We start from the raw sequence: 25,728 nt of genomic DNA on the forward strand, positions 1-25,728 counted from the left end.
GAAAGATCACGGTCTTCCTATGATAATCTGCTATGATTTGGTTTTAAAATAAAGTTACCTAGTTTTAAAATAAAGTTACCTGGTTTTAAAATAAAGTTACCTAGTTACTAAAATAAATTTACCTAAGTAAATTTCTTATGGAAGTAGCAAGATTTTAATAAAAACAAGCTGGTTTAAAGACATTTTCTGAGTTGAGGTTGAGGGTGATTTTTGGGTAATCGTGAATTTGTAAAATAATTTGTATGTAAAGGTGAAGGTAACTAAAAACTGTTAAAAAAAAAAAAGGTGAAGGTGGTGGTGATTTTTCAAATGAGGGAAATGCAGAGACTAGCACAGGATGAGAGCCCTGGCTGGGTGACCGTGATCTTAAATTTCTAGAGATCACTCAGGTAGTTGTTAATCCTGCCCTGATGGTTCAAGTGAGGGTAGGCTTATTCTTATTAGGTTAGATGCTCTTTTCCACATTTATGGCAATAATGAAGAGTTGCCACCTAAATTTGGTAATATGCAATGGTGCCTGCCTCGGTACACAATAAAACATTATTTGGATAATACAAAAGCAATTGTGAATAGGTTTCCTATAATGTCTGATACTTTTTCCATAATACATAAATATTAGCTTTTAAATAAAAACAAATCCAGAATGCAAACATTTACCATTAAGACTCAAGTAAACACGGTATTGCCCTGGACGCATGTTGCAGCGCTGCTCTATTGTCAGGTTTTCCAAATCCTAAATCCGATTACCATGATTGCAGTTTGCAGATAACAGCAGTAACTAAGAAAGCTGCTGATCAGAAATGACCAGTTACAGAGTAATTTGATGACAACAAGGAGAAAACTATGCTCAGAAGTGTAAATAAATGTACATCAGTGATTTTATATACCCTCTCTAAGTAAAGTGCCCTTGAAGAGTCTCTGTGTGTGTTTATCAGTGCACCTATATACTTGGTTATCTTTCATATATTAGAAAGCAGACATAGGGCAAGTCTTATGCATAGTAGAGAGGGAAAAAAAAGCAAAGACCTTGATATTACATCTTAATCGGACAATAATAATCAACTTAGTCATTTATTTTATATTATCCCACCAAGAGCAGAAATCTTAGAAATAACTCTGCCCAGATTTAGGTAACAATTTTGCAAAAATTCTAAGAGCATAACATTGCCATATTTTATTGATGTTCTTAACTATGTTATTAATTTAATAGAATGAGAATTCTTCATCCCTTTCCACAAACCAAACTGGGTTTTATTTTTTATTTCACCTTGCATTTTGCTGTCTACCAGTGAGGTGATCACCTGCTTGTATGTTTAGTTATTCAGACTTCACTTTCTATCAATTACGTATATATAGCCTTTGCTCAACTTTTATTGGATTTACTTCTGTTTTGTATCTATTTCAAGTTTTTACCTATATATTAGACAGCTATCCTTTGCCAATGTTAGATGTTGCAAATGTTTGGAAAAAAATTTTTCAAATAATTAACGATGAATAATTAAGTGATAATGTATGTAGTGTTAGTATTAATATGATAGAGATTTCTGATTAATTTTGGAGAGAAAAAACACAAATATTCAGGTAAAAACAAGATGTCTGGGAAATATTATGTATTTACTTAAGGCAATATCAATGTTACTAATCTGCTATACAGTTATTTAACTTAAATCTCCTAAGTTAATTAAAAAATCAGTAAATCTCCATTGGTTAACTAAACAAGTAGAATAATCATACTATTATTTTATTTTTAAATTATATTATCTGAGGCAATCCTATTTTCCATATAACAACAACAAAACATCATAAAACACAAATATCAAGAAGCTATTCTAATAGGGCTCTAAAAATATGACCAATTAAAGGCATATACTTGTGGAATGATACTAGCATTTGGCATTACTTATCTCCATAAAAAAAAAAAAGTTTTTTAAAGAGGAAATACATGAAATCTCATCACAAAATAACATTAACAGGTAAACATTTACAAAAGATTTTGACCATATGGAACACAAACTTTGAAACTCAATGAAGCAAACAAACAAATAAAAGAAAATGAAAAAAAAAAAAAAGAGAAAAAGAAATCCCATTACTCTCATTAGGAGATGTTTATTGCAAAAAGTATTCAATAGTTCATGATACCCCATCTTCTTTTTTGATCCTTAAACCCTAAAATATCTCTTTTGTCCTTTTTCAGAAAGTGTTTGAAGACTTCACAATTTGAGAACCACGTGTATTTTTTAAAGATTTTAAACATTGCATTTCCCAAGTATGACAAGCCATTTTTTCTAGAAATTAATAAAGATGTGATGGTCTTACAGAACACAAACATTTCAGAAACACCTTCAGCAACATTTTTGACTGTTATATACCAAATTTTAGTATACAACCAAATTTGGTTCTACTCTCCCTAATTTATCTTGATGAACATGCTTATACTTAATCATTATAAATACATACAGATTCTTACCATAAACTTTGATTGTATATGTGCAAATATATGTCATGTGTACTTATCATTAGTCACATGTGTACTTATTATTAGTCACATGTGTATATAGGAATATATGTACAAGAGAGCTACTTTGAATTTTCATTTCAACTTGCCAATTTTTATTTTTAAGATAGATTTTTATATCAATGTTTAAAAATCATATTCACATATTAATTATATTTGTTTATATGTAAGTTAAATTGTATATAAATATATTCTTATGAGCATTCTGTTTGTTTGTTTTTCAATTTTCTGGAAGAGATTTCTTGATACAGAGATTAGCTATTTCTGGAATATTATGCAAAAAAATCCCTTGCAAAATTCTCTAAGCTTGAAATTATTTTTAAGGTTAAATAATTGTTAAAATAGTTTTATTAAAGGTTAACTTTCTAATCATAGCCTATGAATGTTCTAAGTATTTCCATTTCTTTAAAAAAAGGAAAATTGACCAAACACAAATATATAACTCAGTGCATATGTACAAAATGAAAAGTCATGGAATAGCCACACCTACATCATGAAACAATATCACAAAAGCTCTTTGTACTTCTTCCCAATCATTACATTTAATCTTTCCATGGGTAGTACCATATTAGCCACTACAGTATAGTTAAGTTTGCCTGTGTTTATAATGTATAGATAAATGGAATAAATCAGTATATATTAGATGTGTCATGTTTCTTTTATCTATTATTATACTTAGGAGTTTCATCTATGTTGTTGATGTAGTTGTATTTTATTAATTTTCTTTACTCCTTGAGAATCAATTTTGTGACTATATCACAATTTATTAATTTACTCTGGCAATAACTGTAGATTAAGGAGTTAAGAATCAGGTTTGTGGTGTGTTCTCTCTCTTTCTCCTGAAAAGGAAGAAGACACATGTCCCCGTCTAATCTTATAAAGTAACAATGATAGATCTCTTGGCAAAAAGTCCAAATTTCTTTTTCCCTGGCAAAAGAATTCTTATCTATTGTTCCAGATTATCTAGGATTGCTTACTGTTAACACATCTGAGGTCTATGGATTTATAAGACATGGCTCCCCTGACAATGTCACATGGCTATAAAACTATCTGCACAAAAAATGTAGATGTTCCATGACCTAAATGACTATGTTTGTGCAACTTAGAAATGTTATCTGTTTTCTAAAGCCTGAGTATGTCTGACACTAGAAAAAAGAGCCTAGGAAATCTTGCAGGAGATCCTGAATTTCTGCCTTCCTTGTTTCTACATCTTGATTCTTTGTATTCTTGAAATAATGATAAAGCTTAAAGTAAGATCTCTAATTCATTAAAGTGTAACCTGACACTCTGATCCTCTCTGTTCTCTCAATGGACATTCAAATTGTTTTCAGTTTCAAGCTTACTTTAACTTGAGAACTCCTGAAGCAGACTGAGCTCAAAATTTTCATGCAGAGATTTATTGGGGCAATATCTGTAAAAGAGTGAGAATGTAGGGCTGGGCAGATATAAAACTTTCACAGTGAAATTGCAGCCTATGACACAAGAGATCCCTTTGGAAGCTCTGAATCTGGGTGGGCTTTTGGAGATTGCCCAAGAAAGCTGGAGATTTGCACTACACATTGACTAGCCATTGGAAGAGGAATTTTTCCAAGACCTTGGCAAACCATCTTCTGCATGAGGGAACATGAAGAGATGAGAGCTCAGCCCCTAGATGCTTTAGCATTTTTTTTTTTTTTTTTTTTTTTGTCTTGCTATAGAGTTTTGAAGAAGGTGAGGAGGTAGGCCCCTGAATAAGGTGAGGAAGATAAGGCGGGGGAGGGTATGTCTTTTAGCAAAGGGGATAGGAAGTGCAAAGGTCCTGAGCAAATGGGGATGGGGGGTGGGGGCTAAGGTGGCTAAAGCCGGCAAGCTCCTGGTAAAGTGGCAGCAGATGGGTGGAGAGGTGCTAGGGGGCAGCTCCAATCCTGTAGTGTCTTTTTTTTTTTTTTCTTTGAAGATTTTATTTATTTATTTGACAGAGAGAGATCACAAGCAGGCAGAGAGGCAGGCAGAGAGTGAGGAAGGGAAGCAGGCTCCCCACCGAGCAGGGAGCCCCATATGAGAGTCGATCCCAGGACCCTGAGATCATGACCTGAGCCCAAGGCAGAGGCTTTAACCCACTGAGCCACCCAGGTGCCATGAATCCTGTAGAGTCTTGTAGGCCAATGAAAGGAATTTGGTTTTTATTCTTTTGTCAAGTGGGAAGCCACTGGGAGGCTTTGGGCACAGAGACATGATCTGATTTAGGTTATAATAGGATCCCTCCTTTTGTTCTGGTGATAAAATATTAAATAAAAATATAAATATTTTAGGGGGCAAAGGGGGGTGCAATTAGCAGACCAATGCAATAATCCAGGTAAGAGATGATGATTTAGCTACAGAGACTGCTTAATCTCTATTGTATAGAAAACTCTGGGATAGAACTTCCCATCCTCACCATACCTACAGATCAGCTGAATCATGGTGTTTTTTTTTTAATATAAACACTGATAACAACTGTTTTTATGAGATTCCTGTCAAGATTCAGAGCCCCTGGTTTCTTCAAGGAAAAAATAAGAGAAACAGAAAGATGAGTAAAAAAAATCATCAGAATCCTTTCTTCCTGTGTACCTCTGAATAGATAAAAAATCCTTTACTATTTCTTAAATCTTCCAGAGAGACCCAGAGCACCATGCTTAGTCTTCAGAATAATTTTGACTATATACAGGTTTGTGTTTATACTTCTGTGAATAGGGTCCTGAATATTTTCTTACCTTGAAGAAAATCTCACATCAAATATAAATAATATGTGAGACTTAATCACTTTCTATTTATGACAAAGTTACTTTTTGAGTGATAAAATATTTTTTGAAGATATTAACAGTATAATTGTGAGAGGTACACCATTATGAACTTTTTTTTAAAGCATTATCTTTAACTAACATAACCAGCAATTGGCCAATATATAGATTCTTGTTTTCAAATGTCTATTATTCAGGTCATATATTGCTATAAGCAATATTTTTAAAAAATCAGCAAACCAAGAATTTCATATGGACAACCAGGGATTAAAAAAGAATAATTGAATCTATTTTGTGAAATAAGCTATATATTCCTTAGTAATTAGCATTTTTAATATAAACAAATTAAGCTATTAAAAAAAATAAACCTAAACGGATACATGTTCTGTGTCTAGCTTCAAATCTTTGTTAAATGACCATTGGTGAAGACCTTAGCTATGAATTGTCTTCTTAGTTTTAAGCCATCATGATTTTGTACCTTGCAAATAAAACTTTATTTATAATTTGAAATTGCTCTCCTGGTCTTATGGTAGTTCATTTGTGGCGCGAATAGATTATCCTTAATGTCTAAATTCAGTTTTGAATGTTTTCTCCCTGATCTTCTTAGAATCTATTAAATGGATCTCCATTAGTGTTTGTCTTTTTTCATAGTTTCTAATGTATACCCCTAACTAGTGCTGGGATTACATATGATATATATGTCTCCGTGAGTAACTCCTTGATTTTACTGTGGTCGTGGCTTTCTTCTTTTATAATATTAATCAAAGAATCCGGTGTATCTATTTTCTAAATGTTTTCTTCTTTTCAAGAAAATTAAAATATTTATTATATAGTATGGAAGAAAATAAAACTTTATCTCTATCTCTCTGTCTCCTGATACACTGTTTTACATGGAGCATATATTCACAGTTTTCTTAAATCTCTCCAAGAGGGTCACTGAGAGTTGGTTCTTACTCTTTAAGTATTAACAGTTCTTTTTGTCACTGCACTGCATTTGATAATTGTGAATTTGCAAAACAATGTTACCAAATTGGGTATTGATATTATAAAAAATGTTATATCCAATTCTACAAAGTGAAGAAGTCTGGGTCCCTGATTTATGAGCAGTCAACTCAATGAGACACAATGATAAAGGTCTATACAGCATTTAGGGATTTACCTGTTAAATTAAATTGTGTTCAATTTAGAGACTAAAACCTGACTATAGTCTATTTGCAAGGGGTTGCAGCATGCAAGGTAAATCAGAAAAGGAAATGCTCTGTTCCTTGCCAGGGCCCAAGGGAGTTGCACAGGGTTCTTGAGTACTCTGAGTAATGGAAGGTCAGGATAGTAGTTTTAGATATGCAATACAAGAGTAAGCATGTGATATGACTTATTCAGTAAAGAGAGGAAGAGGAGAAATCAGAGATAATATCAGAGTTAAATATGGTCTCTCAGGAAAAAAGTCAGGTTCTGGTACTGGGAGAGTGAGTGAAAAAGTATTGGACTTTGAGCATTTTCTAGAGTCTTGACAAAAGTGACTTACTGACTCACTTTTATTATTTCCTATTTCCTTGTCAAACAATGAATTTGTAAATAAAAATATGTTAATGTGAATGTGCATTAAATTTCATGACTTTGCTCATGTTTCATGATATCTAACAATGTGGTTTCTCAAACCATATTATGTTTAAGTGTTTCATGCTATTTTTGTAAAGCAATCGTAGTGTTTTTTAATAAAGATACCTTTTTAGCATTTATAATGGGAAATACAATAATATATTTCATAACTAACACATATTCTCAATTCAGTTACATTTTAGGTAATGAATGGTTTCACAAAGGAGATAAAAAATAGTTTGCATAAAATATACAAAGTATTATATATTCTTATCATTTTTGATATGGAATTATATCTATTAAAAATAGTTAAATTAGAGAATATAAAACAAAATGAGTATTTGCTAGCCATTCAATTATTGTGATGACCATGAAGAATTTAAGGTGATTTGATCGACATTAACAGATTGTGTTTGGCCTCTCTCATTTGACTTTTCTGTTAAAATGAAGTCATACTGAATTTGGGTGGCCCTAAATCCAATGACTCATGTCCTCATAAGAAGACTATATGAAGATACAGGCACAGGAGGGAGAACCAGAGCTGAATATGGAAGCAGAGATTGCAGTGATCCATCTACAAGCCAAAGAACATCAAAGATGGCTGCAACAGGCAGAAGCTAGGAAAGAAGTGTGGGACCAACCCTTCCCTGGAGACTGCAGAGGGAGCATAAGCCTGTCAACACTTTGATATTAGACTTTGTGGCTCCAGAATTATGAAAGAAAAGATTTCTATTGCTTTAGGCTATCATTTGTGGCTTTTGTTACCTCTGCATTAAGAAACTAATACGTAGGTACTAGAAATTCAATTCAAAGCAAGATCAGAATTCTAAGATCTGTTAGAATGACAGACAAGTATGCAAGTCATTACCAGGCATTGTGATATATATTATAATAGGGTGTTTTGGAGTACTAAATAGGACATCTAACTTAGAGTATCGGAAGACAAATAAGGCTTCCTGAAGCAAAGTATGTCTGAATAGAAACCTGAAAGATAAGATGTTAGAAAGAAAGGGAATGGAGAAGCATTCTTGCCCTGAAAAGTTGTGGCTATGGCAGGAATAATCTTAGCATATTTGGGGTATAAGTAATGTAGTAAAGGAAACAAACTAGTTTTTACAAGGGAGAGTGTGTGGAGATACATAAAGCAGGAGATGTAAGCAAGATTTATTAGTCATAGAGGGGAGGGAGTGGGAGGGTAACAGGGTGATGGATATTAAGGAAGGCGCATGCTGTGATGTGCACTGGGTGTTATATGTAACTAACGAACCATTAAACAGTACATCAAAAATTAATATGTACTATATAGTGGCTAACTGAATATAATAAAACAAACAAACAAACAAATAAACAAATAACACTTACATACCGGAGTTAAGGAGACTGTTTAGTTCTGAAAGAATTGAGAAACATAGTGATAGATATTAGTTTTACTGAAGTGGATTAACTGATTTGGATAAGAATCTAAAGTTTTCTTACTCTTTGCCCAATAAATTGGATTTGCTCACCCAATCTAAGACAGAGAAGCTTGCCACTCTCCAACTGCCATCCATTAAGACAGACCCTGCACAGACAGATTTGCTTAACAAGCTTTCTACAAGATGTGTTTTTTCTTCTTCCTGAACACAGTTAGAATACATTTTTCAGCTTTCTTTACTGAAAGAAAGACATGGCCACATGACTGGGTTTTGGCCAAGAGAATGTGAAAAAAGGGAACTACAAGGCCTATAAATTTAGCGTGTTAAATCTTTCCTCATAAATGTCCTCATTCTCGATCTATTTCCTGGTGATTTTAGGTGCAATGTTTTGAAGATATAAGAGTCATAAAATAGAAGGGATTCTCTTCTTTGATTTATAGATATGTTCCTAATGGATCACAAAGATTTAGGTCTGTATAGGATTTTTGGATTTATTTGTTGTAGCAAATATAATTGCTCTAAATAACAATATAGACAAAGCAGAGAGATAAACAATAGGGAAAGCATTTATGAGAAAGAGAGAGAGAGAGAGAGAGAGAGATCTAGGCTGCTTATGACCTGTGACCACTTCCTATAGAAATTTGGGAGGAGAGAGGAAAAAAATTAATTTTCAGAAGTCAAGAATTTGGAATAAAAAAGACATAATGAGTAAAAAGAACCATTTATATTTTCTCTCAAAATTGACTTCTCCTTACAGAAATGTAAGATGTTATTTTCTTTTACTCACACACATGACTTAGCATTGTACACTATTAAGATTTATAATAAAAAACCCTTACATTATAAATAGTTTGATATTTTATGATAATGAATGTTAGAAAACATCTAAAAGATTATACTAGTAATCTAAGTTATACATTTGGTGTTGACAGTACAAAGGGAGAAAACCTTTGCTAATTCAAAATATATTTAGAAGAAGAAATTCAAATAAATTATTTGTAAAGATAGGACCAAAAGAGTCATTGAACAATATACTAAATGTTATGAAAAAAACCATGTGGGTTTGGGTTCAGGACTCACAAGTAAAATCATCAGTCTGTAGGATGTTGTGCTTCATTGTCAAAGAAACAACATCTTGTAGGATGTGGGTGTGTGTGTGTGTGTGAGTTTATAGTGGAAGAACTTATTCAGAGAAAGTAAATAGATGGAGAAAGAAAAACACTAAAAATGAAATGCTAGCTAAATGTGAGATTTAGAAGAACCACTCACAGAGAATCACAGAGAATAGAGAACTCCATACTTTTCACATAGTTGATCTATCTGAAGCTGGAGTGATCACCTAACCTTTTTTTCTCATCATTTCAACATGACATTTAAGCATATTTCCAAAACATTCTTAAAAGTTATTTTATAGAGCATATTTTCATCTTAACCACTTCTGCCTACTCCAGGCGGTGATATCATTGTGCATATAATTGAAGAAGGAAGTCATTTTGGAAAAAAAGGACAAATGTTAATTAGTTTTCTTCATTTGAATTTCAGCTTAATAGAAAATACTTCACTTGAAAAAATGAAAACATTATGGTGCTATACTTGATTTGTTGCAAATATATCTTAGCTTTCTTATTAGATTACTAAACACTCTCTACCTTTCTCCATATAGGTCAGTGGTACTCAGTACAAGGAGTATAATAATGTGGCCAGTGCCAAAACAAGATTACACGGCATACCTGATAGAAGTGCAGTCCTTTCAAATGGAAAATGGAGTCCCAATCATGATAATATGGACTTGAAGACTAACATTCTAAATAATTCACTTCTTTTTTTTTTTTTAAGATTTATTTATTTGACAGAGAGAAATCACAAGTAGACAGAGAGGAAGCCAGAGAGAGAGAGAGAGGGAAGCAGGCTCCCTGCTGAGCAGAGAGCTCGATGCGGGACTCGATCCCAGGACCCTGAGATCAAGACCTGAGCCGAAGGCAGCGGCTTAATCCACTGAGCCACCCAGGCGCCACTAAATAATTCACTTCTGAACAAAGAAACTTAATCTACAATGCAGAAACGTGTCAACTTAGGAAGGAAAGTTTTATGTAAAAACATTGCAGTTTGTAAGTATGGGTAAACTTAATGTTGAAACTTCTTTCCCAATTTTATTGAAATTTGGTTTGTACTAACTGAAGAGAGATGATTCTCAGCTGTATTGTGAGAGTTTATTCTCATGTGTCACCTTTTCCACCAAAATCCTTTCCAGTTCCACCTAGCTATGAAGGTGGTGGCATCCACTAACATGGAGGGTGTGAGGGTGATTTGTGTAATACGCTACACACAGTGTAGCTTAGAATAACCTGTCTTTTATAAATCCTGGCAAGAAGTAAGGATATATGAAAGAGAAAATTAATAGAATAAGCCTTTCTATGTTGCTTTGTCTTTCAGTTTTAGTGAATATGTGGTATTGTATTTTTATGCTTTCGACCTTTTTATATTATCCTGCATGTCGTCACATGAGAGATCATAAACAAGGCAATGCTTCTGAAATATTGTGAATGTGATGAAGTGAACTGAAATGGGCATTTCAAATTATACTGTCTAGAGATAAGTGAAAGTCTCTTTCCACATAGCTCTAATGGTAATTGGATCACTAACCCTTGGGAAAATGCATGTTCTAAATCTCTCTTTGATATTATTTTCTGTTCTTCATATGGTTTGGGTCTAAATCACGACTCACACATCTGTGTTTTTAAGAGTCTGTTGAGAGGTCATTAAGCTTTTCTGTACCAAGCAGTAGTCCTCAGAGCTTTGTTTTCTTTGTGCATGTTATTTAGAGTTTGTATGAGTGCTGAACAACCTAAAAATCTTGAGTCTGAAGTAAACATATTTCTGGGTGGCCAACTAGTGCAGAGCAGTTCCTTGACCTTTCCTCTCATTCAGTGAAGCAAATCAAAGTGTATTTCAAGTAGTGCTGCCTTAAGTCATTCTCAGAGCAAAGTCAGAGCATAAAAGTAGTTCACCCCTGAATGTCGTAAGTTGATGATTCTACTCTTGAGGGAAAAAAAAAAAAAAAAAAAAAAAAAAAGGCAAGCAGGAGAGAGAGAGAGAAACAGAGAGAAAGGAAAGAAATGCTGTGGATGGCACTATTCTTTAATAATGTCCAAAGTCCTTGCTGACATAGCTTGTCTCATGTTGTGTGTGGAGTGACAGCTTTGCAAGGTGTGTCGTTAGACTACAGCAAAATAACTCTAGTAGTTACCGTATTCTGAGACTTTGAAAACTTAATGTTATTCCTGGATATGGTTGATTAGGAATTCATTAAGTACAGAAAGAATGAGCTTTAAAGGAAAATGATATATAAAATAAGTGAGAGGTAGCATTTTCCCACAGGCAATATGGTTTTATCTTTACCCCACCTGGAAATCCTAATGTAACTTACTTCAGTATAGATTTTGATTGAAAGAAGGACCAAAGTTATTGGCTTGCCTAATCATATTGATAAATAAAGCTATATCCAAGCAGATTGAAAATGAATTCAGTTCCTAAGATCCTGGAAAGTTTTGAGATAAAGGGCATAACCTATATTGCTTTCTTTAGTAAAACTGTAACACTAATGATGTAAATACAGTTTTAAGTTCCATTAAAACCTTAGAAAAAACCTTAACATTTTTGTTAGTAATCTAAATCCATTATTACTTTTAATTCAGAGCAGAAAGTACTGTATTTATCAATTTATATTGTACTGATTATTTTAAGTATTTATTTTATCCCTACTATTTTCTAATATTTCCTTAAACACATTATACATCTCTGAAAATTACTATGAAATATAAGGTTTAAAATTAAAATTCATACAAATTATGCCCAGTTAAAATCATTCAACTACAGAACGAATACTACAACTGCTTCCTATTGAACTCTTGAAAACTGAAGATTATCATTTTAAATAACCATTAATGTTTTAATAAATTAAAAACCCAGTTCTATCTTAAGAAAACTAGCTTATTCCTTGTGAAGTATACTTTTCTCTTATCTAAAAACACAAATGTGTCCAGTTGGTTGGGCGGTCAACTCTTGATTTTGACTTAGGTCATGTTCTCAGGGTCATAGGTTTAAGCCCCGCCACAGCCCTCAGGTTCAGCTTGGTGTCTACTTGTTCTCCCTCTGCTCCTCCCCTGGACTTTGCTCTCTCTCTCAAATAAATAAATAAACAAAATCTTTCTTAAACACCCCACAAATGTTTTCCACCTTTATGACATAGATTCGCAAAGACTAATCATGTGGTTGACCACATTACTGGTCCTGATTTTTCACCCTTGTCTGGGTTCATGCCCATTGATTCATGACTTTTCACTTCCACTAAAGACGTGCTTGAGAGTCAATATTTCCCCTGGCTTTTGAATTTTGTTTTTTCTATGCGACTTGGATAAGGTGAAACTGATCATCAGATTTATGTATAAATCTGATATATTATATTATATATGGTGCAATTTATAATATATAACCCGATATAATTTATCAGATTATAAATTTAGAATTAGTGAAAAGGTCCAAGGCAAATATGGGAATTGTGCCTATCTCTGAAAGAAATCATAGTTGTTTAACTGACAATAATAGTTTTGAAGTACAGAATGAAAATATTATACAGGGAAAAATTGACTAATTATATAATAAAAAATCAATGACTTAGAAAATAAGCATCAGTCATCTAACATGCACAATAGGAATTCTAGAAAGAAGAGACTTTAAAAAGTAATGAGAGTTAAATCTATTAAGACTATTCAAAAATTTACCATGGTACAATGTGTAGACAATAGATGCATTCTTTTAAGTGCCTACACTTTGGAGATAGATACAACATGAGAATAAGAAGGAAATTAAATGCTATAAAATTCTGTTTGAATAACTTTAATGTAAATGTTCAAAATAAAAGATTCAAGTAATGTATTCATAACTCACAAATAAGTCACTTGTATTTCCATGTGTTCATTATTGTGATTTTTATACATGAAGAAACTGAATTTCAGTAAAATATTTTGTGGAAATGTTATTTAAACAAATTATGCACAGTTATATAAAGAACATTATTAAAACTGTCTCATCTCACGTATTTTCAATATCGTGCTTTTTTCAGATTTTATAACCTTTATGAAATATTATGGAAATATCCTAATTTTATTGTTATATATCTTGATTTTTCCAGTATAAGCATCTTTAGAATGTCATTTGTATTTTTTATCTTTCATAGATGCAACAAGTATAGCTATTCACAGTTTATATTTTGTTTCTTCAGTTTTAAAAAAAATATTTAATTTATTTGAGAAAGAGAGAGAGCATGAGCACAAGCTGAAAGAGGCAGAGGGAGAAGCAGGTTCCCCACTGAGCAAGGAGCTCAACACAGGGCTCATCCCATAACCCTAGGATCATGATCTGAGCTGAAGACAGACACTTACTTAACCAACTGAGCTACATAGGCATCCCCCAATTTATAGTTCAAAAAACTGATAATGATGAAATTATATTGGAAGTAAGAACTCAATAAGGCTATATTTGGGGGTTTAACATGCTGAATCTAAAAGTAAGCAACATCTGTCAAAAGCTTTTCAGGTTTTCTTTTAGCTGCTTCAGATATATCTGCTTTGTTCTCTATATTGTCTTCTAGGAAAGCAAGGCTTCTCACCATCTGTTTCAATCCTGCCCATCTTGCCTCTATAGCATTCATAGATTCCAGAACGCATCATATAACTCTTCTCTAAATATGGATCCTCAATGAACTTAACCTCCTGATACTCATGGCCTTATGTGGCTTTCTTTCTGCTGAATCTGGGCTGGAGTGATGTTTTAAAATAATATAGAGGAAACTGACATTCATTTCAATTGCTGTTATATAGTAATGGAAAGTTGAAAACACTGTCATCTGTATAATGGGAAAAGTAAGAATATAAAAATAGATTCATGGATTTAACTAAGGATTTGCCAGGCAAAATGTTGAAAATGTCAACTCTATATAATATATAATGTAGAATCTATAATATGCAATGTGTATTATACAAGAAATAGTGCAATATATAAAGAATAATAAATATATCATACACCATATATAATAGACAATACATCTATAAGTATACCCATTTTCACATTTATATATGTATATACATATATACATACAAGAACATGTATATCTAATTTTGAACTTTTAGTTACATCAGAAAAATATGTCTATTTGCTTAATCTTCTGTTAGGTTTTCCGTTTCATGCAGCAAACCTCATTCTTCCATGATAAAACTGTCAAAAGATTATTCCTTGCTGTATTAAGTGAAAGCTCACTAATACATATTCATAAGTTCACTACTACATATATCTCCAACCATAGGTTTCAAAATTCTACAGCTGATTTTCTAACCAATCCACTTTCTAAATTATATAGCAATAGAAAATCAGCATGTGGGGTGCCTGAGTGACTCACTGGGTTAAAGCCTCTGCCTTGGGCTCAGGTCATGATCCCAGGGTCTGGGATCAAGCTCCACATTGGGCTCTCTGCTTGGTGGGGAGCCTGCTTCCCCCCCTCTCTCTGCCTGCCTCTCCGCCTACTTGTGAGCTCTGCCTGTCCAATAAATAAATAAAAATCTTAAAAAAAAAAAAAAGAAGAAAGAAAATCAGCATGCTCCTTTAAAGGTATTATTTTCTTTAGATAAGTTTAGAAAACTCTGATTTCATATTCCTCTGGAAATGCAGAATAAATATTGGTACATAGAATCTGGGAAGTTTTCAGTAAAGACACCTGAATGCTTTCAGCTATATGTTTTCTAAATGTATTTGACTACATAATTCTTATTCAAGTGTAACCCTTTGTTTCAATACTCAGTATCAACATAATAGGAGAAATGTTTTGTAAAATGTTGTGTCTAAGTGCATGAAATTTCTCACAGTCTCCTAAACATGCTTTTTCTCTTCACAGATTTTTTGAGTGTCATTGCTCCATCGGAATGCCCATTTTTACTTGTCCACACCTGGCACACTGCTCCTCATCCTAAACAAACTTGTCCTGGTGAAGACATAGGATTGAGTCTATCCTCAAGAGCCAAGCCTAATTTTACAAATAATCTTGGAATTGTTTTAGAAACGGATTTTCTGGTGGACATTACATAAGGTACATAAAAGCGGATTACAATTCAAAATTCCTAAAACTATACGGGACTAAGCAAGGAATTTGAAATTTTACTCAAAGTATATTAGTACAAGGTATGTTTGTGTGAGTGTGTGTGTATGTGTGTGTTAACACACATATGTAAACATGCACACAAACACAAAGTTAAGCTTTGTTTTATACTTTTTCTTCAGACTTTTCAATCCCAAACAGATAGATACATATTGTTTATTAATAGTAACCTGAACAATCTTATCACTAGACCAATTAGACCACATGAATTCTGCCTTAGATGAATGTTCACTCCAGATGATTATTCAATGTGTCTTGATAGTAAAATGTTACTTCTTATGTTTTTGTGGTAGAAAAAAAAATTGTTACCATGTCATATTTGATTTTCAACCTGAGGTAAGCTGATACAATTAAACACACTAAGCAGAAAACTTCTTATTCAAATGTGACCAAACAGGAAATATTTTAGTCTTCACACTACGTTATATTGTGGCTAAGTATGAGAAATAAGATTAATCTCATAATTAGAAGAAGAAAATTATAGGCTTCTTCTAAAGAAGAAGCAAATGGATATATGGGAAGTTACTTATTTTAGAAATATCCCAAAGAGGGGACTTCAGTGGCTCTGTTGGTTAAGCACCTGACTCAATCTCAGCTCAGGTCTTGATCTCAGCATTGTTATTGTATTAAAACTTATCCTGGCACTTCTCATATTACCTAACAAAGATATTTAGAATTTTTTGTTCCACTTTTATATACAACTTACATATACTGTTCTGATTTGATTAATAACTTATTCCATATGTTGATCATTTGTAAGATATCTTGCCACAGTAAGTAAACAGTTCAGAATATATGCACAGATACACACACACACACACACACACACACACACACAAGTAGGTGGACTCATATGAGAAATGATCAATTAGTGTTTTACTCAATTCCAAGTATGGAACAGAGTATACCTAGAAGTAATTAGGTTGTGAAACATTGTTGCTTGTCTAATCTTTGTCTTACACATTCTTATAGATTAATAATCTCTACATGGCGAGCTGTACGATTCTATATATGAAACATTTGTTATAACATTGGATTCATTTGTGATTTTTCTAGAAAGGTAATTGATACATTATCCAGATAACTGAAAATCTTGGGCTTACCTTGTTTAGAATCAACTGGTTGTGTAATTCTATATTATGTAATCCATGGGTATTTATTTATAGCTGTGTGCACTGACAGTGCTATTTTACTAAGTATATGAATCCCAGAGAAATTATGTATCTTGTCAAAAGTAACATTGCTAATAACTCTGAATTCAATATTGGACTACATTTCTGCCATAAATATTATATATTGAAATTAGTACCATATCATTAATAATTATAACAATTACTACTGTAATTTTACCATGTGAAGACATTGTATTAAGTAATTTATACATAGTATCTGCAACCCATTTGTGTGCCCTGGAATTCAATTTTCATGAAAAAAGGAACCAACGCTGAGCCTTCTCCAGAGGATTAACAGTTGGTAACAAGTAGAACTGAGCTGAATTCTAGTATCTGTAGCCTTTGTTCTATTTCATATCAAATTTCATTTTCTAATAATTATCTCTTTATTTACTGCAGAGAAAGGAAACATTTTTCAGTTCTGCTGAAATAATCAGAATGAGTTTCTATTAACATGCTTTATTCTTTATGTTGCTATTTGTTATTCAGTTCACATTTACCCTATATAAATATGATATCTGGCACAGAAGACAATTTTTTATAGGTCTGTACATTTCTAGTTTTCTTACCTTTTCCAATTGCTTTGTCTTTCCCATTTATTTTCGGCTCTTTCTATATCTGTCTCAGTCTAACTCTTGCTGTCATTTGCCTGCCCTTGTTCTCACCTTCTGGCTCTTCCCTTCGTGTTCTCTATTTTGCTTGGATTTATAGATTAAACATTTACATGTTTACATGACTCTTTCCCTTTCGGGGTGAACAACTTAATATCCTATAATAATGGACATTACAACAAGCAGTCATGATTTACAGAAACATAATACAATCTAGAGATTGTGGTTTTATATCTCAGGTCTCACATCAAAATATATACTTAGCAAAGAGGGTTATGTAAATAAATAGTAGTAAGAGCAGGATTCCTGGTCTCTCTTCCTTCAGTCCAAAACCCAGAAATTTTGGAGGGGAATATGAGGCCTGAAGGTGAGCTAAAATTCAGAAATAAACAAATGAGAGCAAGAGTGGGGAGGTGGAGGACTGGCCGAGGAGGATGAAAGAGTTGATTCTGCTGGTAATCGGGGTATTAGTGAATTTATAGTCACTGCAGAGAAAAAATTTTTTTTTGTGGGGCAGCTAATGTCTGGATCATTTCTATTTGGTAGGCAAATTCCTCTAGGTTTCCAAATACATTACAGCCCACTCTGAATGCTGGACAAACTACTCACCACCATTGATCAAAGCTGACTTTGAGGGCGTCCTTCAGGTGCCTCCGACAAAGATTTGAAACAAGTGCCACATCCTGGTTCCCTTGTGTTTCTTATGGCTGCTAGTGAACATCAATAATATGAATTCCATTTTAATTTTTCTGTAAGGGATCTTATTTATAGGGCAATTTCCAGTGCGATGTCTTGTCTCTATGAAATGATTGCCAACTCAGGCAGCCGTTAAAGTTTACTGCTTAGGCCTTCCTTCAAGGTACAATATGGATATTACTTTCAAAAGTAATTTGGAATACAGAGTGAGAAGAGTGTGTTAACTCTTTGCAAACACCCAAACTTAGGGAAATTCTTGCCTTTTGAAATGATGTGGTGCTTTTCTAAAGGAACAGAAAATGCGGCATTAAAACTTACTTATTACTTACCTATGTATAAATTAATGATGTCCCACTTTCAAGCGAGCATTACCTCACAGAATTTCGGTTGTTAATTGAAGGAATTGATCATTTTACTTCAGTCCAGCTTTCATGCCAGTACTGTAACCCGCACCCACACACTGTGATAAACTACGTAAGCTGTCATATTTTTATGTGCTCTCTCTTCTTGAGCAGCGGCATATTTCCCTTCAGCAGCCTGTCTCCACACTCCTACACACAATTAAATAATGAAATTCTGCAGCTATAACCTAGTTAAAGGTTCTATTCAGAATGGAACCTGATCTTTCAGAGTTCAAATCTGCTCATCTAAAGCTTCAGGGAAGTATTGCTACGTCGAACTAATTCCTAAGTACAATTTTACCCGGATGTTGTATTGTTGTCTCTGCATTCCTCTTTTTCCCTATTACCATTAGGTGATTGATGGAAATATAGTCTTAGAATGACGGTGTGGTGGAGGGAGTTTTATCTTGTCCATTTCTAGATGCAGAAAGGACTTCTCTAGCCCTTGGACTTAGAAGGGAAGAAATTTCACACTGAGGCCAGTTTAACTGTTAGATCCATATCAATAGAGTTAGACCCATTTCAATCTTTGTTCTATTAAACCGAATCCCCCATCATGCTAACATCATATTCTGTGATGCTTGTTCTGACTTTTTGAATTGTAGGCTGAATGCAATGATCATTTTATATCATAGTTTTTTTAAATTTATTTTTTACTCTTCTAAAAGATTTTATTTATTTATTTGACACAGAGACATCACAAATAGGCAGAGAGGCAGACAGAGGGAGAGGGGGAAGCAGGCTCCCTACTGAGCAGAGAGCCCAATGCGGGGCTCGATTCTGGGACCCTGAGACCATGACCTGAACCAAAGGCAGAGGCTTAACTCACGGAGCCACCCAGGCGCCCCGTCATAGTTTTTTTTTTTTTTTTTTTTTTTTTTTTTAAAGATGTCTAGGGGTGCCTGGGTGGCTCAGTGGGTTAAAGCTTCTGCCTTTGGCTCAGGTCATGATCCCAGAGTCCTGGGATCAAGCCCCGCATCAGGCTCTCTGTTCTGCGGGAAGCCTGCTTCCTCCTCTCTCTCTCTCTTTCTCTGCCTGCCTCTCTGCCTACTTGTGATTTTTCCCTGTCAAATAAATAAAATATTAAAAAAAAAAGATGTCTAGAATATGAAAACATTTCCACTTAATTATCTCTGGACCATGTCTGTCATCTTACCAACCATTCCTCATGGGCCATTCAGATTCTTCCCAGTGTGTTTGCCCTCTTCTGTATATTTTACCTAGCCAAATATTTATTCTAAAGTGAATTGTCCTTATTGTGGAAAAGCATCCTAATGTGGCCAAACCATAGCTACTTCTATTGTCAAGAGCTTCTGTAAAAAGCTTTATTAATACAGAGACTCCACTTCTCTTTCAAAAAATCTTTTCCTTACAGTATCAATTCAAATAAAGTCTGTAATGTTTCTAGTTTTCAAGTTCCTTTGTCCATTCATTATAGTTTTGATCTTCCCAGAATGAAGATAATTTTCTTTCACTTTGATGCCAACTTGACTAGTTTGTATTGTTTATCATATTTAAATTTATTCTAATTAGCTGTCATCTAAATGTTTGGTAACTAAACATTTTTAAATCTATTTTCAAAGAATTGAAGGTAATTTAGACTATGACAAAGAAAGAGCTTTATAAGTCAACTCAGAATCACCCAAGATGCTACAACAATGAGTACAAGATAAAAACCCCAAATAGTACTTTCCTTATTCAGTTCTGATGCCTCCATTTTATCTGCAAGGTTAATTTAGTACATTTAATTCAGATTATTAATAGAGGATATGGAATTTCTAATCAATTTTGATATACGGAGAATACCACAAATTTGTGAATATTCTTATTACTAGAAGTCTATATACTCTACCTCCCTAAAATATAAACAATAAAAACAGCAAGAGGGGTACAATTCCTAAGGATATTACTAAAAATTAGCCTACTGGACAGTACTAAAATTCATAGTTATCAGCTTTTATTTGGAGTAATAGATTATACTGTGGTTAAATCCTAGTATTTAGACATACTGGTCAGATATGTATATTGAGTTCCTCCTCCGTAAAAGGCAGAATAGTAGGCATAGCAGTTACATCAACGAACATGAGAGAGAAAGACACTTTGTCTCTTTATTAAGGCTTTGAAGAACAGAAGATGGGGTAGACATGCCTATACATATTTCTTTAAAAAGGCTAGTTGAGAAATATATCCCTCTGTAACTTATATTTCATCTCTCATTTGATATATCAAGAAGGAAAAAAAGTCAAGTAAATATCTGTGGAATGAAATTTTCAGAAAAAAAAAAAGAGGTCTAAAAATAAAAATTTATTTTCTCAAGAAGAGAAGATGCAGTACAAAGGACCTGAGAAACAAAAAGAGTGGTGTTGGGAAGTGCAGAGTTGGTAGTAAATCAGGGCAGATAATAAGGCAAAGCACAGGTCACGTAAGAATTTGTAGACATGGTTAGAAGTTAGAAAGTTTTATGTTTACAATGGGAAGTTTTAAATATAATACAACCTGATGTTATTCAAGCCTCTAAAAGATCATTCTGGCTATTCTAGAGTAGATAGTTTGCAGAGTACCAAGGAGAGAGGCATGGAGACCTGATAGGATATCATATCTGGAATCTGGATGTCAATGGCTTGCAAAGATTTGCAGTGGTATAAGCAGTAAGGTTTAGATCTTTTTGAAAATAGATTTGAGAGGACTTTCTATTGAATTGGATGTAGAGTGTAAGGGCAAGATGCGTCACCGATGAGTCTAAGATTTGTGGTCTCAGTGGATAGATCATGATCTATTTATCAATAAATTGTTTTGTTTATTTAAGGTGAGGTGCTATATTAATAATATGATGTAGATAATATTGTCATTATTTTGGCTATATTGTATCAAATACACCATTTTGTGTTGGTTCTTAGGCAATGCAGTACACGTCTTCCACTTTAAAATATACAAGAGCCAAAACTTCAATTTCCCTAGCTAACTTGTGACAGTAGTGTGGGGAGACGACTAATGCTCTTGCAATCAGGAGCACATATTCTTGATTTTGACTCAAGAGATTATAATAAGAGAGTTTCTAGCATTAGCAGATTATCCTCTCTGGCACCGGTGGCAGCTGTATTGTGTTTAAGTTCCTTAAGTGACAGTAGAAGTAGTGTTGGGGCAGCTTCCAGGACAAGGGGCTAATTGTATTCAGAGTGCATTAATAGTGGTACAAGTGTCAATATTTAAATTCTGACAAGTTTAGTTTGTATAATTTAAGTTTAATCTAAGGTTAGTTTGGTTAATTTACTAGACACTACTTCAGTGGTTTTTCTGTTAAACCAGTCCTGTGGCAGGATTTGGGGTATGATCCCAAATCATGTATCTTCTAAGAATGTTTCTCTAAGTATCCCAACACTTTTGTGAATTACTCAAGATCTTATTTTTTTTTTCCCTCTCATGCTTTGATTTACTAGAAACTACTTCAGTGCTTACAATTAAGAACTCTCAAAATATAAAAATTGGAATTAGAAGTTAAAGGTCCTAAGGCAAGTGAAGGGAATCTGTAATTTGTTATCTGCTTGTATTGTCAGCAGGGGCAGTGATAATCAGCTAGTACACTATGGAATAGCTATGTGGAGTTGAACCCTAATGATTTCAATAAACACTAAGTGAACCTATAAATTGAACTAATACTGCAATTAATTTGCTGAATCAAATTTTTAAAGATTTTTCTTAGCACTGTGACTATAACCAACAATAGAGATTTTAGTGAAGTCATAGAAAGACCCCTATATATGACCGTATGTGTGTGAGTGTGTGTGTGTGTGTGTGTAAAGAGAGGAGGGGGGAGAATGTTCTATGTAATATCCTTGTATTTATTTCATAATGAGCTTCTCTTAACAGCAAGTATACGTATACCTCTTCTGTTTCATGAGGATTTTCTTAAATTGTTAAAAAAGAAAAAACTGGGGTGCCTGGGTGGCTCAATGGGTTAAGCCTCTGCCTTTGGCTCAGGTCATGATCTCAGCATCCTAGGATCAAGACCTACATCAGGCTGTCTGCTAGGCAGAGAGCCTGCTTCCCCCTCTCCCTCTGCCTGCCTCTCTGCCTACTTGTGATCTCTCTCTCTGTCAAATAAATAAATAAAATCTTTAAAAAACCAAAAACCAAAACCAAAACAAAACAGAAATGACCTGGCACAAGGGAGCTCTTTTCAAAGAAAAAACAATTCTCTAATGCTTGTATCTCCAAATATACTTGTTTGAAAACTGCGATTCAAATGAAGCTTTGTCATTGGAAAAAATGAACAAGAGTATTTTTTTAAAGGTTTTATTTATTTATTTGACAGACAGAGATCACAAGCAGGCAGAGAGGCAGGAAGGGAAGTAGGCCCCCTGCTGGGCAGAGAGCCTGATGCGGGGCTCCATCCCAGGACCCTGGGATCATAACCTGAGCTGAAGGCAGAGGCTTTAACCCACTGAGCCACCGGGTTCCTTAACAAGAATATTTTAAAACTAGAGATCTATCTATCTATTATCTATTATCTTCCACTTGATTTCTATAATTTACATGGAACCTTCAAGATTAAGAACCATAGTCCATAATCTAATTCCCTGATTTGAGTTTTATAAAAACATAATCTTCAAAGAACAGTTAGTAACTTGAGGAAGGACCTTAGGATAGTATAAGAAATAAAATAAAATTCCTTCCTATTAGTTTGCTAGGACTTTCACAGCAAAGTTCCATAGACTCAATGACTTCTATAAAATGATAAATCCAATACAATACTGGGTCCAGAGTGAATAATACATTTTAATGACAAGAACTTCAAATATATTGAATGAAATTCTTTACGCATTCTTTTTTACTATGCTTGTTTGGTCAGCACAAAGGTAATGAGATTTTGGAAAACAGCACTATGACCTGTATTTTAAATCGAGTCTTCCTTTTTTTTTTTTTTAATAAATAAAGTTTTATTGGAACATAACAACTATATTTAGTTTCCATATTGTCTATTTCTGCTCTCACACTACAATAGCAGACATGAGTTACATGGATAGATTTCTTATGCTTACAAAGCCTAAAATATTTAGTGGTTGGCCCTACATAGAAAAAGTTTGCTAATCCCTATATAAGTCAAGCAAGTAATATGTGAGATATGGATTAACAGCATTTTTTTTTAACATTAGTTAATGGCTTGCTGACATTATCAGGGCTTATAAGGAATAATTTTGGAGAATTTAAGACAAAACGGTTTGTGAAATTATCTCTCAGATTAGGTCAAAATATAAGTCTCATGAGACTTGCCAAAAATCCTAAGAAATAAGATCCCAAAAATCAATTAGACTAGATGAGTTACTTTGTAATTATCAGACAACTCATTTCTAGCTATCTAGTCTTTGTTCAATGGTTGTTTCTTTGACAATGAATAAAGACTAGGATCTTCTTCTTAGCCAAGTTAGCATATACAGTAAGTGTAATCTAACCTTGCAGAGGTGGACTTCTCTCTGGATTCCCTGAGAAAGTACAATACTATGGGGGAGCTCAGAAACCATGTAATAATTGTATAAATTACATAGAAGTTCTAGCATGGTTTTGACAGTATACACTTAACAGTTTGTAGTTGTTTTCTCTTTAGCGAGTGCTACTCTCAGAACCCTCTAAGTTTGTTTCATGAAATCATTTTATCACTGATATTTTATAAAACAGTGTTGCATCTGACCAAAGAAATTTACATGAAAAACAGGGCAATAAGCTAATTGTCATGGAATTTATTTGCATTACACAACCTAGAAGCAGCAAGCATTCTAGAACCTTTTTTGTTTAAACTTTTAAAAAATTTTTCAAAATTTATTTTCAGTGTAACAGTATTCATTGTTTTTGCACCACACCCAGTGCTCCATGCAATCCGTGCCCTCTCTAATACCCACCACCTGGTTCCCCCAACCGCCCACCCCCGGCCCCTTCAAACCCCTCAGATTGTTTTTCAGAGTCCATAGTCTCTCATGGTTCACCTCCCCTTCCAATTTCCCTCAGCTCCCTTCTCCTCTTTAACTCCCCTCTTAAACCTAGTTGTGGTGGAGAGAAAACCTGAGTTTGCAGTTCTATCCATATCAATTTCTTTCTTTTCTTTTAATTTTTTTTTATTTTCATTGAAAGAATACATGATGTGGGAACCAGAAGAGCAAAGAGAAATGGAGCTTTCTGAACATTGCACAAGATGATTTCAGTGGAAATTCTTTTCTGAAAATTATAATTTCTGAGGACAGAAGTTCCCATTTTGGACTTAGCATGGGGCTTATGAACTAGAAACTGAGGTTATATTGCTGGACATTTTTTGCTTGTTTCTCTTTCTCACTCTTTCACTCTTTTTCATTTTTTTATTTCTTTCTTTCCTTTTTATTCTTTAGGGAGAACAGGCAAAGGCAATAAAAGAAATGGAGTATGATTTTGGCTGAAATAATCCATTCTGGCTTTCAAGGAGAAGTGTGGTTGCTATTGCAGAAGGAAGAAAAAAAATGTATGAAAGGACTTCAAGAGATTGCCTCTGTATATCTTAGTACAGCCTGTCTAGTAGTAAAAGTTTAAAAAAAAAATCTCTAAAGGAAGAGAAATAGAAGGTTTACAATCCTCCAAATATAAGTTTTAATCATATTATTTGATAAAGAAGGACGACTGTCTAATGAACAAACTAGAATTAAAGGAAATATGGAATAAATAGTGGAGAAAGACAATTATAAAATATAGATTCATTACCAGTAGATAATAGTAGAATTCATGAAGTGTTTGTGTGTGTGTGTGTGTTTTTCTTTGTAGAGTTCAAAAAAATCTGTGTTGTGTATATCAAATAATATTTTCTTATCTCTTATCTATCAATTCTATATATATATATATATATACATATATATGGCATTAGAGATAATGAAATTATAACTTAATCCATAGTTAGAGAATTTTTAAGATGAATTGTGACAGAACTAGAGAAACAATAGGGATTTTTAGGATAAACTATATGTTCAGTGGAGTGCATTAAATGATATGAGTTTGTATTTTCAAATTTGTATTTGTATTTTGGAGAATTAAAGAATGTGTGTCTAATATTACGAAACATATATGAATCATGTTAGGTAAGAACCATTTTTATTTGTAAAGATGAGAAGTGTGTATGTTTCCATCGGAAAGTCAATAGTGTGGAATATACTGCTTGCTTTCTCCCTCTTCCTTTTCTTGTTTTTTTATTTTTATTTTTCCGAGGTTTGTTTGTTTGTTTGTTTTCCTCATGCCCAGTTGCAATGCTTGGAAGAAGCCTTACTTTATTAATCTAAATAGGGGGCAGAGCTTCCTTCTCACAATAGAAGCAGATCAATCCAGGTAGACACTTTTTCAAAT

The 25,728-nt window shown here is 33.7% G+C and overlaps 2 long non-coding RNA genes across 2 annotated transcripts in view; one reads left to right on the forward strand and one right to left on the reverse strand.

The window, feature by feature from the left end:
• The window catches only part of LOC131831315 (uncharacterized), a 38,720-nt gene extending 21,401 nt beyond the window's left edge, over positions 1–17,319 (reverse strand). The window contains exon 1 of the long non-coding RNA XR_009353593.1: positions 17,237–17,319. This is a non-coding gene — a long non-coding RNA (uncharacterized LOC131831315). The remainder of the gene's footprint in view (positions 1–17,236) is intronic.
• On the forward strand, positions 11,381–25,133 carry LOC131831314 (uncharacterized). Its single transcript, XR_009353592.1, has 3 exons — positions 11,381–11,495; positions 15,235–15,426; positions 24,750–25,133. It is a non-coding gene; the product is annotated as an uncharacterized LOC131831314 (long non-coding RNA).
• Positions 25,134–25,728: the final 595 nt, after the last annotated feature.

The sequence above is a fragment of the Mustela lutreola genome, chromosome 5 (genome assembly GCF_030435805.1).
Source record: "Mustela lutreola isolate mMusLut2 chromosome 5, mMusLut2.pri, whole genome shotgun sequence".
Taxonomy (NCBI): Eukaryota; Metazoa; Chordata; class Mammalia; order Carnivora; family Mustelidae; genus Mustela; species Mustela lutreola.